Source organism: Triturus cristatus, chromosome 4_1, assembly GCF_964204655.1.
Source record: "Triturus cristatus chromosome 4_1, aTriCri1.1, whole genome shotgun sequence".
Taxonomy (NCBI): Eukaryota; Metazoa; Chordata; class Amphibia; order Caudata; family Salamandridae; genus Triturus; species Triturus cristatus.
The window spans coordinates 102,256,282-102,274,320 of NC_140585.1; the positions used below are offsets into that span (position 1 = coordinate 102,256,282).

The following is an 18,039-nucleotide window of genomic DNA, read 5'->3' on the forward strand; positions in this document are numbered from 1 at the left end:
ATTCAGGAGCAGGGTGGGCACGGTCAAGCAATGTCTGAACCTAAAACTGATAATTGACAAGTACAGCGTTGCTCGATCGTCTCCCATCTACCTTGCTTTTATGGATCTTTCATCTGCTTTCGATCTAGTCAATAGATCTAAACTGTGGACTATGCTTCTTAACTATGGCTTGGATGAGGCCCTCGTACACTTTTTGGCGTACCTTCACACTGATCTTAGGGCACAAGTCAGGATTGGGTTGGGTGGCGAAGTATCCGGAGCCATAAAGATTGGTAGGGGGGGTCAGACAGGGGTGCGTTTTAGCACCCCTGCTGTTTATCATCTATATCAATGGCATAGCAAAAGTATTAAAACAAGCGACTAAAGACGTGCCAATTATTCAGGGGCATCCCTTGCCAGTTTTATTATATGCAGACGATGCGGTCCTCATGGGCCGCACTCCAAATGCCCTCCGTCTGCTTGTGGAAAACTTTGTCCACCACATGGAGGGCCTAGACCTGCGTGTAAATTTAAAAAAATCTTTTATAATGTCATGTGGGCCTGGGAAACGGAAACTCAACTCTATACATATAGGGCCCGACAAATTAGATTTTGTAAATTATTTTACATATCTAGGGGTGGTTTTCGCTGCGAACGACTCATGGAGTGGGCATTCTGCCCACACCATGGGCAAGTTCTCGAAAGCCACCAATTCAATATTGAGCCTCCCACGCCCAAAGAAATTAGGTGCTGCTAGAGCCATTTAAAAAATTTATAGATTACAGTGCATCCCTGTTGCCACCTACAGGGCTGAGGTTTGGGGTTCGGGTAAAAGTCCTGGTATTCAACGCGAAGAGAGCCGCTTTTGTAGGAAACTATTGGGCGCCCCAATCTCATCCTCTGAATTCATTTGTCATAAAGAGCTAAACCTCCCCTATATCTGCGATTTTATTAGATCCAGACCAGCTTTAGTCTGGTTGAGAATTTGGAGGAACAATGCAGCCACCTTAACACAAGATATAATTAAAGACTGCCTCAAATGTGATCACGGCTTATCAATTCCCTGGCTCGCTGGAGTTCTAAGAACACTAAGCGCCGTGAATAGAGGCGATCTTTTTTCTGACCCACTCAGAATTGAACCTAAAGATAAGGTAGAGGTTAAACAAGCACTATATGCACTTTTTGATACAGAAAGAATGGAAAGGGAAATATCCAAATCTACTATCGTCAGATATATGGAGAACGATCTGTGTAAGCAACCATTCCCACTTTACCTCACCCTTCCCATGTCTAACTGGGAAAGGTCTTTGTTATTTCGCCTAAGGGCAGGTTCTGTAAAATTTCTATTGGGTTTCCCCCTGGGTTACCACCGCCCTACAGAATATAACCCTTGCCCGTGTGATGGTATTAGTACACAGAATGAGTTGCATTTTCTATTCTTCTGCAAATTTTATTTAAAATGTATTAATTGGTTTTTAACACCTTATTTTAGAAAACAAAGACCCCTTTCTTTGGAGGAGTCCCGTTTAATGTTATTCTCCCTGGATTCGGATGAATTAATTTTTCGCACCAGCACTTTAAGACTTATAACACGTGTACGTAAAATGATGGAAAATCCCTGAATGACTGCTGTATTGGTTTTTAATCTTTATGAAATTGTATTTTTAAACATTGTAATAATGAACTGTTCTTATGTGTGTACTTTTATGAATTTTAAGAAATTCGAATAAAGGTCTTTTGAATTGAATTGATTCCATGAGTCAGCTACTCCTGTGCCCCCTTTGAAGATGGATGTATTCTACTAAATAAACCGCTGTTTCCCCTTCATCCTTGTCTGGTGTACTCACTACGGAACTGATAGCGAACTGGGATGACTCAGCAAGGAAAGAAGCCATTACGGGGGCCAGGGAGTAATTAATCATTCGGGGAGAGGAGTTGACCTAACGGCTAGGGCACTCGACCTCGGACCTGGGGGAACTGGGTTCGAGTCTCGGTAATGTTGCTGAACATCCTGTGATTCTGGGCAACTTAATCTCCTCGTGCCTAACAAAAAATGAATGTGTCCTCATGTAACGTAACTGGTGCTAGGTAAAGCGCTCTGATACCTGATTGGATTCGGGTGTAGTTCGCGCTATATAAAACTCTGCAAAAAAAAAAATATGAAGCACAGAAGAGACCAGCGGTATGATTCTCTCATATGTGAATGTTTAGGGTGAGAGACGCTTTGCCGATCTAGGAGACACGCAGAGGTGTTCCACAGCCCTAGGAACTTCAGCGCTGCGTTTTTACAAACTTTGACAAATTTTTCTCTTTGACTTGTTTTTTATTACCGTTCTCCACTTCGCGAGTTGCTTAGCAACGTGACAAACTCAAAGCACTAGCTCCACTCTCTGTTAAAGTGGCAGCCGTGCCTCCAATACCTGACCCAGAACTTGAGTGGTGGATTGAAGGAAATTCGGTGATGCTTTTAGTAGATACGGGAGCTCGGATCACTATTGTGGAACAGGATAAATATAGTCAGTTGTGGAACAGGCAGTATTTGTTACCTCCTGTCTTAACGGTAGCTTTTGAAGACAGCCAGATAGAATTAATTGCTTATTTCGGGCTACCATCAAATTATTAGACTCGTTCATCAAGGGGGTAAGTGTACGTGGCACGCTAAGGCATCAATGTTTTAGGCTTAATTCATCAAGCTGAATTTAAATTGACATTAACGCCTGGTCCATATAATCCAGTTACCATTGAAAAGTACAATAAAATGCCTATCACAAGTGTAGAGAATATGTCAGAAAGAAAGTTTGAGGAAGTATTTCAGGAAAACTTAGAGAAAATAACAGATTTTGTTTATACTATAAAAGTCAAACAAGAGGTTTTACCAGTGAAACACAAGTTATGAAACATACCATTAAGTGCAAGAAAGGAATTATCGGAACATGATTTGTTAGCTAAGATTTTGATTATGCTTAATTTAGAGTGCAACTTTACAAAAAGACAAATGTATTTAAATCAAGGAGTGAAACCGAAACCTTGTCTTGTGAAAAGCATAGTAGATGCACCTGCTTCAAAAAACAGGAGCAACTACTTTCATTTTTAGGCTGATATGAACTTTATGCCAAATATTTTAAGAATTTTGCAAATTTAACAGTTTGCTTTAGAACACCTTTAAAAAAAATGCTGAATTTGTGTGGTCTGCTGTTTGTGAGCAAACTTTTAAAACCATCGAGGACAAGTTCATAAATGCTCGAGCCCTACAACCATTTTTAGAAGGCAAAACTACAGTAGTTACAGTTGATGCCTGTTAGTACGGACTTGGTGCAGTCTTATCACAAACTAAAGGAGGTCATAAACTTACTGTAGGTTTTGCATCTAGAACATTGAGACAAGCAGAACGCAAATATTCAGTCATTGAGAAATAAGTTTTGGCGTGTGGAGAAGTTTAAAGCATATTTATGGGGGATGACTATTTGTATTAAAGACTGACCATTGTCCATTAGTGAATATTCTTTAAGGAAAAATGTTAAATGCACTACAGCTAGAATTTCCAGGGTGCCAGTGAAATGATTGGAATTTACGTTTACAATAGATATCATTCCTGGAGGGAAAAATTCAAGAGCAGACTGTTCGCCTAGTCATGCCATTGAGGATTCTGAAGATTTGGAGTTGGAATCGGAAAATTTGGAATGTTTTATTGCTTATGTAGGAGATGCCAGTGTGTGTGGTAAAAATGAGGATTGGGTTGATGCCATTAGGAGATCGCATTTTGATAGAAGTTGTTACATTGGTAAAATCTGGATGGTCAAAAGATAAACATCTGTCATATGATTTACAAATGTTCTAGAACATTTCAGAAGAATTATCCATAGGAAGCAGAAACTTGATGCGTGGAGAGAAGCTGATTGTACCTTCTTGTTTTCGTCAACGCATAATTAAATTGGCTCATCAAATCCACCTAAGTTCAACTGCAACCAAAAGAAAAGTTAGGGAAAGGTTCTGGTGGCCACAAATGGACAGTGAAATAGAAGGTTTTTAAGAAATTGTGTAAAGTGCAAAGAAAGTGACAGTCATGTTAACAGAAAAACATGTTCAGTCAGTGGCTTTATGTCCAGGAAAAGCTTGGCAACATGGTGGGGTGGATGTTTTGGGACCATATCAAATTCTACCCAATTCTATCAAGGTGGGTTGAAGTAGAACCAGTTTCCGAACCTACCACTAATAAAGTGATTGATTTGTTTCCAAAGAGTTTTTTCTAGGGAAGTTTAATCTGAAGAAATTCTAACGGACAATGAGGTTCAACTTATGCAGAAATGACTTAATTTTTTAATAAATGTGCTATAAGACATTTAAGAACTCCCTTGTACCATTCTCAGAGCAATGGAAAGGAATAACGTTTTAACAAAGTACTAGTGAAAGGTGTACAAGCTACCATTAGAAACCCATCTGTGAAAGGGAAGATTCGGTTTGGCAGTTTTCCTTCCCCTCATCAATTCAGAGAGTTGTGCCCCTATTGGATGATTTAGTTAATACCTAACCAAGGGAGTGTTGAAGATTGATGGAAATTTGCTGATGATAAGTCTAATTTGACCAGCTTAAGAAGAATAAAGAAAGACTGACCTGGATTGAAACGAGAGTGCAAATTGAAAGTCGGAGACTGGGCGCATGTCAAGAATCCTTTTATGATTGGGAATAGAATTATCGAAAATTAAAGATGCTGTTCAGGTAAGTGAGTTGAGAAAGACTCCGGTGAAGTTATCTGATGGGAATTGGTGGGGTATTACTCATGTAGCATTGATTCCTGCTGATTCTGTTATGTGTATGAAAGTGGAGAAGAATGCAAATGACCGTGAGGCGATCACTCCAACAAGGAAAAGCATACACACTAAAGCTATGCCAAAGAAATAGCAGGATTTTATTGCAAACTGAAAATGCTATATTTTCTTTACCATTCACAACAAATGTGTCATGATATTATTTTGTTGGTTTTTGTTTTTCTAAGGGTTCAAGCCTTGATTGGTTATTATAGAGGACATCTATGCTGTATCTATTCTAATATAAAAAGGAAGATGTGTGGTGAGGGAAATGTTGTTATTGATTTAGAAAAAAAAGATATGTTATGTTTCATGTTGAATTCACTTTTGTTGTATAAAAAAGGGAGATTCCGTAAGTCAGTTACTCCTGTGACACCTTGAAGATGAATGTACTCTACAAAATAAACCACTGTTTCCTCTTCATCCTTGTCTGGTGTACTCCCTACAGGGAGGCAATAAAGAAAGTAAGAAAAAGCATAAAGAAGCAAGATGAGAGCTAGATACACAGTGAGAAGAGGTGATTGGAGATTTTAAGTTGAATTAATAACTTATTATAGTTTTGGACAATGCACCTGGCCCTGTGTGATTTCAATGCACAATGCTGCATGTTTGTTTTTAAAAGGGATCTTAGCGTAAGATCGAAAAATCACCTAGCACACTGGTCTTTAAAGTCCCGATAAGGTCTAATCATTGTTACTTGATTGACACTGCATTTTGCAAATTGCCCACCAATGGCATCTCCTTGTACGGACACCTTCTCTTTTAATGCTCATCAGCAATGTCTACATTTACTTTTAGTTTTGCTGGAAAGTACAACCTACTTGCTGAGAAGTCTAAGTTCTATAAAGGGAGTGATTTGGCTTTCTACTGTTGATTGAAATAAGGCAGCCTTTCAACTGTTCCATAACATGAAGCGTAACTTTTATCTGCACCTGTAGCAATGCCAGAGAGAATACCTCTGGAAGTAAATCTTTTCAATTTCTAGTACACAAGGCAGGACTCCATGCTTTTTACATTCACCACTCAGAAAAGTGCATTCTTGTCCAACCAATGTTAGCCACGTAGAGGATACGACCTTGAGGATTCTATGCAAGAGGACTACTGCATGTCAAAGAGTGGAGCCTGTCCATAATTCCGGAAGTGGATGGCTCAGTAGCTTCCAAATGGGAGGCACCATGCAAGAAGCATTAAAGACAGATGTTATCACAGTGCAGGATTGTAAATGCAAACCATGAAACCATCACTCGGGCCCTTGGTGGATGCTGCTGCCTGTCTTTCTACTGCTCCTCTAACGGGCGGTGGAACTAGTTTCCCCATCCAGGCCAAAGGCCTCAAATAGACCCTCCCTGGGCTCACTGAGTCTCCTATCCTTTAACATGCCTACCTGTCTTGCTGGTTGATGTCTAACAAAGGTCTCCTTTTGTACAAAACCTTTCACACAGCCTGCCTGTAACTATGAGGAATATGTGCCAACGTCGGAGTCTGCTTCAAGTCCATGCAGTTTTGATCCATCTTTGGCACAACCTTATAGTAAATTCATTGTGGGACCATCCCAACTTCCCTGTAAACCATTGTTGCAGCCCTTTTGTTTTGATTATTGCACGTTCTGTTTTTTTAAAAAAAAAAAGCACTGCACTTATGGCATTTTTAATACTGTCTTTTTTAAAAAGTTTTAATTTGCACATTTGCAAACTGTGGTCTCACCAGTCACAGCACGAAGTTCCTCGCAGTTACAGCGCGGGACCGCCGCTATTTTGGGAGCAATCCGGTCAGCGGGCTAGTTGTTGATGCCCCTGCCGGTACTTAACCAGACGCTGGCACGAGCACGCCAGGTGAAGTCCTCCTGAGGCTTGAGCCGGGAGAGACCAATTTTGTTTTGATTATTGCACGTTCTGTTTAAAAAAAAAAAAAAAGCACTGCGCTTGCCTCATTTTTAATACTGTCTTTTTAAAAAAGTTTAATTTGCACATTTGTACACAGTGAACTCACCAGTCAGAGTCCACAGCACGAAGTTCCCAGCAGTTACAGCGTGGGACCGCCACCATTTTGGGAGCAATCCGGTCAGCGGGCTAGTTGTTGATGCCCCTGCCAGTATTTAACAGACGCTGGCGAGAGCGTTGGACGCGCGCAGCAGGCGCGCCGAAAGGTGCGCCAAAGGCAAGCCCGTCTGCACCGGTCCACGCTTGTTCCCCGCTCAGCGCCAGCCCCCCTGCCCAAACGACTACAGGTAATGCTAAAACTCGGTTCAACTCCATTAATTTCCTGAAGTCCCTTAATCCCAACAAGGCGGACCATAACTGCCATATTCTTCACGCAGAACACAGGCACACCCAAAACTTTACGATTTACCCTGGCTGCTATAACAAATGACTGGAAATAACGTCTCTACCATTGGCCACCCTAAATGAGGGACAGGACAGCTACTGCTTGGAACTGCGTCCTCATCAATGCGATGTCCCTGGTCAAGCATAGTACCGAGTGTGCCTCCTTTTTGGAGGACAAGGGAATTATGATTGCTTTTACTACAGAAACCTGGACGGACGACTCGTCCGGTCCTGATCTAGTGAAAGCTACACCACCGGACTATCTCGGTTACTCACTGAATAGAGCACAGAGGAAAGGGGGGGGGGACTAGCGGTTATACACCACAATACAATCACGTCGTCTTTTAATTAGCTAGTTAATGAGGAATGCGAAGCCTTAGAGTTTTGTCTCTACCTTACACATCATGATTCCTTCAGAGGCACCCTTATCTATAGGCCCACAGGCTCTAGAAGACGGTTCGTAACACAAGTAGGCAACATATTAAAAATAGGGTTAAACACTACCTCTACACAATTCTGGGCGATTTTAATTTCCACCTGGAGTTAGTCTCTGACCCTGACACCGCCAATATTCTAGATGTGATGCAGGCCGGCAATCTAGAACAACTGGTAACTGGACCCAAACCATCCACACTCTTGATGGTATCTTTTCAAACAACCCTCAGCTATCCTTTACGAATCTCCACCCTCTAACTTGGTCCGACCACACGGCAGTACTTTTAAAGCTCATCACACATAACCACCAGGGTATAAAACCCCCAAAATGTTTGGGGAAACAAGAGCCTGGAAAAGTATAGAAGAGGAGGAGCTACCCAAATTGCTCACTTCAACTAATAACCAGCTTCCTGCAGATCTGGACCAAGCAACCAAATCATACACAAACTGGTTAGAAGAGCCAGGGAATAAGCTAGCCCCCAAAACACGGGTACCCCTCCACAGGCAACGGCCTTCCTCACCTTGGTACTTAGAGGAGCTCAGGGACCAAAAACTAGTTTGCAAACACTGGGAGAGAAGCTGGAGGAAAGATTACAAAGACGAAGACAAAAAGGAATACAAACTGAGCCTGGCTCAATACAAACAACTGCTATTAAGCACTAAAGAAAAGTATTTCATTGAAAAAATTCAGGATGCCAAAAACTCGCCCAAAGTGCTGTTTAAAACAGTTAATACTCTAGCCCACCCTAGTTCCCCTTCCATCCCAGGTCAAGAACTATGCAATAATATAGCCAAATTCTTCTTACATAAAGTTAATGCCATTTTTCTTACCTTCTCGGACCCCTCAAATAGAAACCCACCTGACACATCCACTATCCAAATGAAAGATAGAAATGATAACACTGAACTCAACAGCTTCAACCCCCTCACAGAAGAGGATACCCATAAACTCCTTGCTAAAGTGAAGTCAAGCTCCCCGCACGACCCTTGCCCGATAGAGATAGCAAAACTAGCGGCAAAGATAGTGGTTGGTAAACTTACTTCTATCTTCAACTTAATGTACTCCGAAGGATACTTCCAGAGAGACTGGAAACAGGCTTCCATCTTGCCCCTACTGAAGAAATCCAATTTAGATGCTAAAGATCCGAATAATTTTAGACTCCTCTCTAGACCACCCCTTCCAGCAAAAATAATAGAAAGAAATATGAACGCCCACCTCGACCACTTTCTAAAATTATCTCAAGCTCTGAACCCGACCCAATATGGATTCAGAGAGGGCCCCAGCATGGAAACGGCGCTCAAGCCACAGAAGAAATAAGGACTATTCTCGATCAAGGAGGTAGGACCGCCCTGATCATGCTGGACCTTTCGGCGTCATTCGATACAGTCCATCATTCCTTACTGGTGGACCGACTAGAAGAGATAGGAGTGAAGGGCATGGCCCAAAAACCCCTTAAATCCTTTCTCTCCGAAAGAACCCAAATGGTCAATTTGGACAAATTTGAGGCTGAAGCTTTCTCCTTACCCTGTGGAGTCCCACAGGGTTCTTCACTCAGCCCGACGCTTTTTAAAATGTATGTGTCCTCCCTGTCACCCCGTATTGAATCCTTTGGTTAGGTCTCGCCTGACCCAGCGCATGCGCTGGTCTGGCGAGACTTATTGAGAGGGCTCCAAAAAGTGCTACCAGGCCAGCCTAGAGTGCATGTGCGCAGGCGCGCGCGTCGCGCTTTACCGTGATTACTTTCACTTTCGGGGCCGCTTTGATGTGTGATCGCGATCACTTCCACTTTCACGGCTGCTTTGCATAGCCAATAGATCTCGCTTTTGGGACCTTATAAGCATTTAGTTATGCAACTGTTGCATGGCTAAACACTTATAAGGTCCCAAAGGCGAGACCTATTGGCTATGCCAATGCTTGTTTTAATTTGACATCCTACGCAGGCGACACCCAAATTGTGGTGGCAATATGACCTGAGCTACTACAAGAGACCACATCCAGACAACAAGACTGTATGAACGCGGTGGGAACTTGGATGGCACAGAATGGTGTGAAGCTAAACTCCAGCAAAACGGAGGTTGTGCTTTTCGGCAAAAATCCTATTTTCTGGACCCCAGACTGTTGGCCGAACTCCCTAGGACCACTGCCCTCCCCGACTAGAAAGGCGAAGAACCTGGGAGTATGGATTGATGATACACTTAGTTTCAAGGACCAGGTGAACTCTGTGGCATCTACTACTTCGTACATTCTTAGAGTATGCAAAAAAACGAATGCCTTTTCTACCTAAAGACGCACAACAGACGGTAGTCACCGCATTAGTAATGTCCAGACTGGACTATTGTAATAGTCTCTACCTCAAGCTACAAGAAGGAGCAATTAATAAATTACAAATGCTGCAAAACGCAGTGGCCAGACTTCTCACGGGCACTCCTAAGTATGCATCGGTCAAAGCAGAGATCAAAAAACTTCACTGACTGCCAGTTAGGCAGCGCACCCAATTCAAGGCTCTATGCCCGGTATTTAAGGCCATTCAGGGAACAGGGCCAGACTTTTTAAAACAACACTTCCGCTGGTACTCACCTAAAAGAGCACTCCGGTCCTCGGATGCTAAGTTGGTGATGATGCCCCTGATGAAAAAAGCTAGCTGGGGCGGGAGAAGTTTTATTACCAATGCTGCTAAAGCTTGGAATAACCTCCCAATACTTATGAGACGCATGACTAATCCGAAGGCCTTCAGGAAGGCTTTAAACACTTGGCTTTTCACTAACTAGGTCGTGCAATACACCAAACGTTTGATCCCCCTCGAGATCTTCAGTTAGCGCCAGGACACATTCGGGTAGCAGCTGCGCTCTACAAATAACATTAACATTAAAATGTTTAAAACAAACAATTTCCCAAAATAATCATAATGGATATATAGTTTCCTAACTTTATGTGAGGTAAGGTTTATCCTTTCGGACCTTCCAGGTGTTATGATTTCCTGACGCAGAATGTGCCAGGTAGGACATCATCTAGTAAAAAAACATTGAGTGTGGAGGCTGTCATCCACCACCTGAGATAAGAGATGTGGGAGAAAAGGCTCTGAGATGAGGCCAGCTTATTTGTTTTTTAAGAAAAGAAGGTCATACACTTTGCATTTCACAAAGCCTCAAAAGTTTAGAAAATACACAAAGTTGCGGGCCAGCCTACCTTACAACTTTAGCATCCTCTGCTTTAAATCCCAACTTGTTGATGGAATTTAGAGCGGGATTGCGGAAAGTAGATTGAGGTGCACTCTGAATACCGAAACCTGAAAATCAATGGTACAGAATATCCAATCCAAAATATCAACAGGTAAGTATAGATTTTTTTATACCTTACTCAACATATATGTACCTACGCAATATATATCTCTTCAAGGTTTGTAGATGTGGAGTTAAAAGTATTAAATAGTAAAGCTATTCTTCCCTATATGCACTTAACTTTCGATACTCTGTCTGTGATATTCTTCTAATACCGTATTCTGGGTGTTGATATTTAGTAGTAAGGTTAATTTTAGGGCTTAGGGTGGGTAGGGGTTTTGGGGTGGCAAGGGTAATTTTAGGGTTTATGGTGGGTAGGGGTTTTGGGGTGGCAAGGGTAATTTTAGGGCTTAGGGTGGGAAGGGGTTTTGGGGTGGCAGGGCAATTTTAGGGTGGGTATGGGTTTTGGGGTGGCAAGGGTAATTTTAGGGTGGGTATTGGTTTTGGGTGGTAATGATAATTTTAGGGTTTAGGGTGTGTAGGGTTTTGGAGTGGCATGGCTGGTTTTAGGGTTAAGGGTGGGCAAGGGTTTTTGGGTGGAAAGTATAATTTTCGGGTGGGTAGGGTTTGAGGGGTTGTTGGATTTATACATATGGTTTTATATATTTCAACAGACATCATTGTGTGTGAAATATATAAAAACCTATATTACATAAGTACATTAGTTTTGTACCATGCGTGTCATTACTAAGAAATGTTAAGTATTTTACAGGGAAATATAAAGCTGTAATGTATACATAAATAGCGTTTACATTTACCTGTAAAATACTTATATTTTCAATTACAACTTTAACCACACACATGCGTTTACAAAACATGCTTTTACAACAAAATTTGTTGTAAAGGCATGCACTGTAAAGGTATATGCGTTGTTACAACCATGTTGTAAAGGCATGCGATGTAATGGCATGCGGTGTGGAGACATACCAGATGGCAATAAGGGCAGATTTTGTCACTCGTCCTGGACAGAATCCTGTTTGGAAGCCTGAAAGTATGGAATCATCTTCAATTAATTGACATCAGCGTGAATGCTGCTCTTTTCTATCAGTTTGCTCAGGAAAGGTCCATTTGTAATTGGTCTGCAGTTGCTGGGGTTTAAGCGGGCCCAGGTTTGTTTTCTTTAGTAATGGGCGTATGTGTTACTTTTTTAGGTCTTCTGGAAATATTCCCGTAGTTAAGAAATTGTTGCTGATTTTTCTTACTGCTGTGGCAAAAGAGGTAGGTAGAAGAATTTTCCTGAAGGTTTGTGGTGAACATGGATCAGAAGGGCTGCCGGCAAGCCTGCTTGCTTTGACCAGATCCATGATTTCTTTGTGTGATATTTGTTGATGGAATGCAGAGGCTGGGTTAGCCTGCTCTTGGAGGTTTTTTTTGTTGAAAATTGGTCTGGTATGGTGCTTTTTCTTTATTTTAAATAGGAGTCCAACTTATCTGCTTTGGTTGTGTATTTGTTTGCCAGTTAGTAAATGTTTGAGTAATGGAATGAGTTTGTTCTAGGCGATTTGGTTTACGAAATTTGGTGGCAATTTTTATAGAATTCTTTTTTTGCACGTTTAGCATTTTGAATTCTGTCTGAATAGTATCTATTTTTACCTTCTTTGATTGCTGACTAGTATAATCTGTTACGTTTCTGTAAATTAAATTTGTCTTGTTTTGTTTTTGTTTTGAGCCAGGTGTGTTGCAGCTTTCTAATTTTCTGATTTATCTCTTTTAGCTCTGTATTTCTAGAAGGTGTGCGTTTGTCGTCTTTTGTTGTTCTTAGTGGTACTAGGATATCAAAAGCTTTCTGTAGCCGTTTTTGAATTAAATGTATTGTGCCCAGATCTGTATTGGATGTTAGTTGTTTTTCTAAGTGTTCAAAATTTGTTCCACGGTTCATAGGTGGAAGCATGTAAGGTGTGTTTTTGGTTGGGGTTGCTTTGGGTGTTTTTATGTTGGAAAGCAAGGCTCTGAGTCCAATAAATACGTAGGTGAAAAAGGAAATACTTGATGACGTTTTTTTCAGTGAGACGAGGTACAGAAATCCCTTTATCAGAGATCAGGATGCATCGTTAAGATTTCTTCAATGTCTTTTGTCATTGGTAGCTCCAACAACGACAAAAGAGTTTTAAGTTGTTAGTGCTTTTGTGCATTTAAATCAAAATGTGCATTATTAATAGTTTGCAGAGCAATTAATCTACTTGTGAATGTGAAATGGCATGGAGCTATTATAATAGTTTTCCTGGCGTAAGCTAACCGGTAGGTCTGGAAGCCATCTTGTCCAAAATGGATGCTCGGTTTATATTTCTGCCTGTCATTATGTGCAGCAAGATGTGGATGTGTTTATTTCTGAATGACACTGTCCTCAAAGAGCGACTCTAGCTTACTGTAAGTTTTTCAAGGGCCTTCCCCTTGCACGCCGTCTTGATTTCATTCACAGTGATTCACTGTTCATGTAGTGGATTAGTACTAAAGTGATAGGGTCATATGACATTTCATAATGTTGTAAAATGATTTGTTGAGAAAGTAATTATTTGCTCAAACCATGATGATTTTGCAGTTTCAATGCTTTTGTGCAGAGAAAATGTCTATAAAAAAACCTTAAATTTGGTGGTGAGCCACATCTTTTGGTCTCTACTAGGGGTGCTACCCGATTTTCTTACTAATTTTTGCGGCATATTTGAGACTTAATATGTTTCTTATTTTGCCTATTATTCTGCATTTACTTTTACTGAGGCATTCATGGCAATGCCTTATGCCCTTAAATGAGAATATTGCTGCATCTGCACTTTACTATTATTGTATTGCACCCTTTTGAATGTTGTAATAAATCTTCATGTTTTTTTCTAAAATCCGCTCTAGAACTCTTTTTGAGTCAGTCCTGTTTTTTTATTGACTGTATTTTGAAATGCGGTTTTTGATCTTGTTTCTGGGGCCCAATGTCTAGTGATTGGAGGTTAACACAGTCCCCGATCCACCCAACATCTGGGCGTGCCATTGGAATGCAGATTTTCTAGGGGCACAACTCACCCACAGTGCCATGGAAAATCTCTGCCTCGACGGGTCCTGTTAACACTGTTGTCAACGATGTTGCAATCGATGCTGTCAACATTGTCCCCATCGACGCTTTACTCTGTCGACAATGTTGTTGTCGTTGACTGCATTTTCTTCATCAATGAGACTGTTGATGAGGTTTCTGCCCACGATTTAGTATGTCTTTAGACCTTACCTTCAACAATGGAGAGGAAGATTCTCACATAGATTTTGTCTGACCATTCTTGTGGCGATCTGAAGGTTCATTTATAGAAGTGTTTGATCTGGGATTTGTCACCTCACAACTTGTGCTTTTTTCTCACCAGTTTAGAAGTTTCACCCTTAGAAGAATATTTAAGACACATCCACCTAATTACCTGTTTTGTGGATCTTTTTAATCTACTGTGAAATGTCTTGTGCAGGCGATGAAATGTACTTGGCTTTAAAACATTTTAAGCCATACAAGCAGCCTGGCTTTTCTGTCTCTGAGTGTTTTTTGGCAGATAAATTGTCTTGCTCCCGTTAAAATCCTAAAAAAAAGGTATTTTCTGATCTTGAGGATTCTATGGCATTCTTTGTGCCAGGAGAGTTTATCCAGAGGACTCAGCTTTTTGTTCAAGTTCAAAATCTGGTCAAAATATGTTCAGGAATATGTTCTTCTGAGGAAAAAACTAAGCAGCGCTTAGGGAGCCTCCCTTCATGTGACATGCGGTAAGAAATCTGAGGTATGGTGGCTCCTCAAGGGGAGAGGTGTTTGACTCTGCTTTGCTCTGATTGGCTGAAGTTTGGTTATTTTCCAATAATGTGGATAGGCTAACAAAGTGACCTCTCCAGGTTGCTTAACTTCGCTTTGTACTTCTTTTTTTGTTATAATATTGAAGGACTATCGTCTCGATGTCAGGGATGATTCAAACTTGTGAATCTATGCAAGATCTAGTATTGGAGAACTGCTATTCTTCTCTCCGTCTGGTGATACAATTTCTTACAGAATCAGGGAGAGATGCAGATCACGGTGAAGTAGGTGTACAATAGTTGTATTCTAAAATGTCTGCTGCAGCTCCTTCACGCTCAAAGCACACTTTTTCAGTTTAGGTCTGGTACTCGTGGGCTGCTAAGTCCTCGTACTTCCTGCCTTGCTTACTTCTCAATATGGCCTTCTCCAATGGCATCATTCAGTGTGGCCTTTTTCCTTCCCCTCTCCTGTTTAGGGGATATTCTCTTCTTCTTCAAGTCCTGGTCACAGCATAGTCTAAAGATTTCACAGATGACTTAAACACTCAGACTAGATACCACATACAAATCTACCCATTGTGTTGACATAACTACAACTATGACCTTATCAACTATCATTGAAAGAGTACCCTTGAAAATGCACTTTCCGTACTCACCTCAGAAGGTGAAACATAGGTCTACTTAGCCCTAAAACAGTATAACCCTGTATGAGCCATTATATATTTTCATCTGACTACATTAGAAGATTAAAATCAAAACCATTAAAAGTGGTTCTGGATCTTGTTTGCCTCAGCTTATATTAGATTGCCGATATTTGTTGGGATCTGCTGCCCAAGTGTGAAAAGAACTCCATTCCTGTTACCAGCTTTGGTGGGATCATCACCCTCCAGAGTGCTGCTCCTTGTCAGATTTCACCCTTGGTTGGGGCAGCATAGCAGCTTCAGAAATCCAGATGAATACAACCTACTGACTCAAAGGGGACAGTATGTATCTAATAGTGGGGCCACCTGAGCTGGTTAGCCACATGAGTTGAGTCCCTCATTTGAAAATCCTAAACCCAACCAATGGAAGTAAAGAGCATTATTTTGTCTTCTTTGGCTTTAATAAAGGAGGGCAAGACAAGTTAGGACTAATTAGTTGACTTATCAATTAGCTGGAAAGACAGTGCAGCCCTTGGCAGAGTGGAAAGAGGATGTGTAATGGAAATAGTGTATATCAGACAGTTTATTTATTTAATTTATTTAGGATTTTATAAAGTGCTCCAATACCCCCAACGGGGGTGTCCCGGCACACTTTGGGTGGAAGTCAACTCATCATGAGGGAGATGTGCAGGCAGAGTTGCCAAGCAGCTGAATCTGATACGGGCAGTCTCGTGTCTAGAACGGGAGCTGCATTGAATATACTTGGAAGCCTGAAACCAGATTGATGAAACTGCTTTGGGGTGTGTGGTGAAGCGCCTTGAGCTGCTGGGGGCTAACAAGAATTTTCTTATGTTGTGCAGGAACAGATCATCTTGTTCTGCTTGTGATGTCCATCACATGGGACACCAGCACCAGAGCTCTATGCACACCATGTGTAAGTTCACACACACTCTCAGGAAAGCTAAGAACTCCGGTTAACCCCTTAGCTGCTGAGCCCCCGCCCACCCATTTATTCACCTCCGTGCCTTCTCTCCCATACTGCTGAGCCTTTTTTGGCCATTTGTAGTAGTTTGAGCTTATGCTCCATAACCTTTGAACCACATAATATCCTCTCCAAATTTGTATCCTTTATTACAAGCATTCAGGGGATCCTAAAGATACCCAGGGTTTTTAGATTCCCCTAGAGGGGAAAGAGGCATATATATACATAGTGAAATTGTACGTTTTTTGGGACAAATATGAAAAAGTAGCTCTGGATAGAAGTCTATTTTTTCTCCTAAAAATTGCATCAGCCAACGGTTTGCTGTGCTAAAGTCACCATCTTCCATCTTTCAGGAATATGCAGGAACATGCAGATCTCAATAAAAAAAAAACTAATTTTTACCACAATCTACTTTCAGTTTGTGTTGGAAACCATTGTAAAACCCCTGTGAGATCCGTAAAAACGATAGATTTCTGAAAAGTAGACAAAATTCTGAAATTGGCAGGGGGTGCGGCTGTTTTTCAAAAGAAACTCACTGTTGAAATAAAGAACTACTGAAAATGAGTAGGAAAAAACTAATTTGTGAGAGTGCTTTCATCTATAACCTTTTGTTATGATGGCCAATATACACAAGCAATGTACTATTATGTCCACTAGCCCATTCTGGTTGTGACGATATATAGGGTTTGTAGGTTCTCCAATAACCAAAGGTACCCAGAATCAACTACTGAGCTGCTCCGTACAATAGTTTTTCATTGTGTACCAGTTTTGGAGCAATTTAGATGGCAAAGTATGTGAAAAATAGGTATCAAGGCGAACTATATATTTCTGAAAAGAGCTCAAGATAGGGAGTTTAGGAGCGGTGGTTATATGTACATCTCTGAATTTGTGGATACTCTACTCGCATATGATTTAGAGCATTTTCTCAATTTCTTCATCCTTACACAGTGGCTTACATTTGAAAGACACAATTCAATTGTGAATAACAAATGTTCTACTAATCCATGTTCCTGCATGTCTTTCGATAAAAATGGTGCCTCACTTGTTAGGTAGGCCTAGTGCCTACAACAGTAAACGGGTCCCAAGGTGGTGTGCCTTGCGTGGAATACCCTGGCGGGAGCTCCCATTGACTTTGATTTGATCTATTCCTCTACGGGTACTAGGCCCAGTCACACAAGTTGGGCATTATTTTTTCCACACAAAAGAGGGGTATTGCAGGGTAGTAGGAATTTTGTAGATTCTGGAAGTTTCCATGACAGAATTGCAAGAAAAATGCATGATTTCAGACAAAGTTTTGAAGTACTGGGTATTTTAAGCCCAGCGGTGCAGGGGCACACACCCTATGACTTCTGGGTTCACCCTGTTCCAGACCTACAGAAACACAGAGTCTTCTGGGTGAAGTCAAAGATTCATTTATTGGCTGCAGACCAATTACAGATATCCTAGAAGTACAACAGCGTGTATGTTCTCAGGAGACTGCTGAAAATCATAGAAACGGACTTCATCTTAAATACAGTTTTCCCTGCCTCAGGCATACATTCCTAGGTTTATGATACGGCAATAAACAAGTGTACAGTTCAAACGAAAGAGCAGAGTCATGATGACCATCCCACATTCCGGTTCGGCCAACCCGCAATTATTTACTCAGTAAGGCTCAGATCCCACATTAGATATCGATAGGCCCCAATAAACTCTGGCAGCTCCTGTTGATAGAAACAAGTCATAAAGCAGGAACAGTCAGGTGCGAAAGTGATTAGCCAGAGGCTTGAGTGTGATGAAAGGACTTTATGGTGCGTTGAGCCCTGATGCTAATCACAGGTGGCCGGAGGAAGGGGAGCTCGTGAGACCAG

At 41.3% G+C, this 18,039-nt stretch overlaps 1 protein-coding gene across 1 annotated transcript in view; it reads left to right on the top strand.

Annotated features, from left to right (window-relative positions):
• Positions 1 to 18,039, top strand: part of LOC146839652 (bile acid-CoA:amino acid N-acyltransferase-like) — a 116,618-nt gene that overhangs the window by 30,348 nt on the left and 68,231 nt on the right. The window lies entirely within an intron of this gene.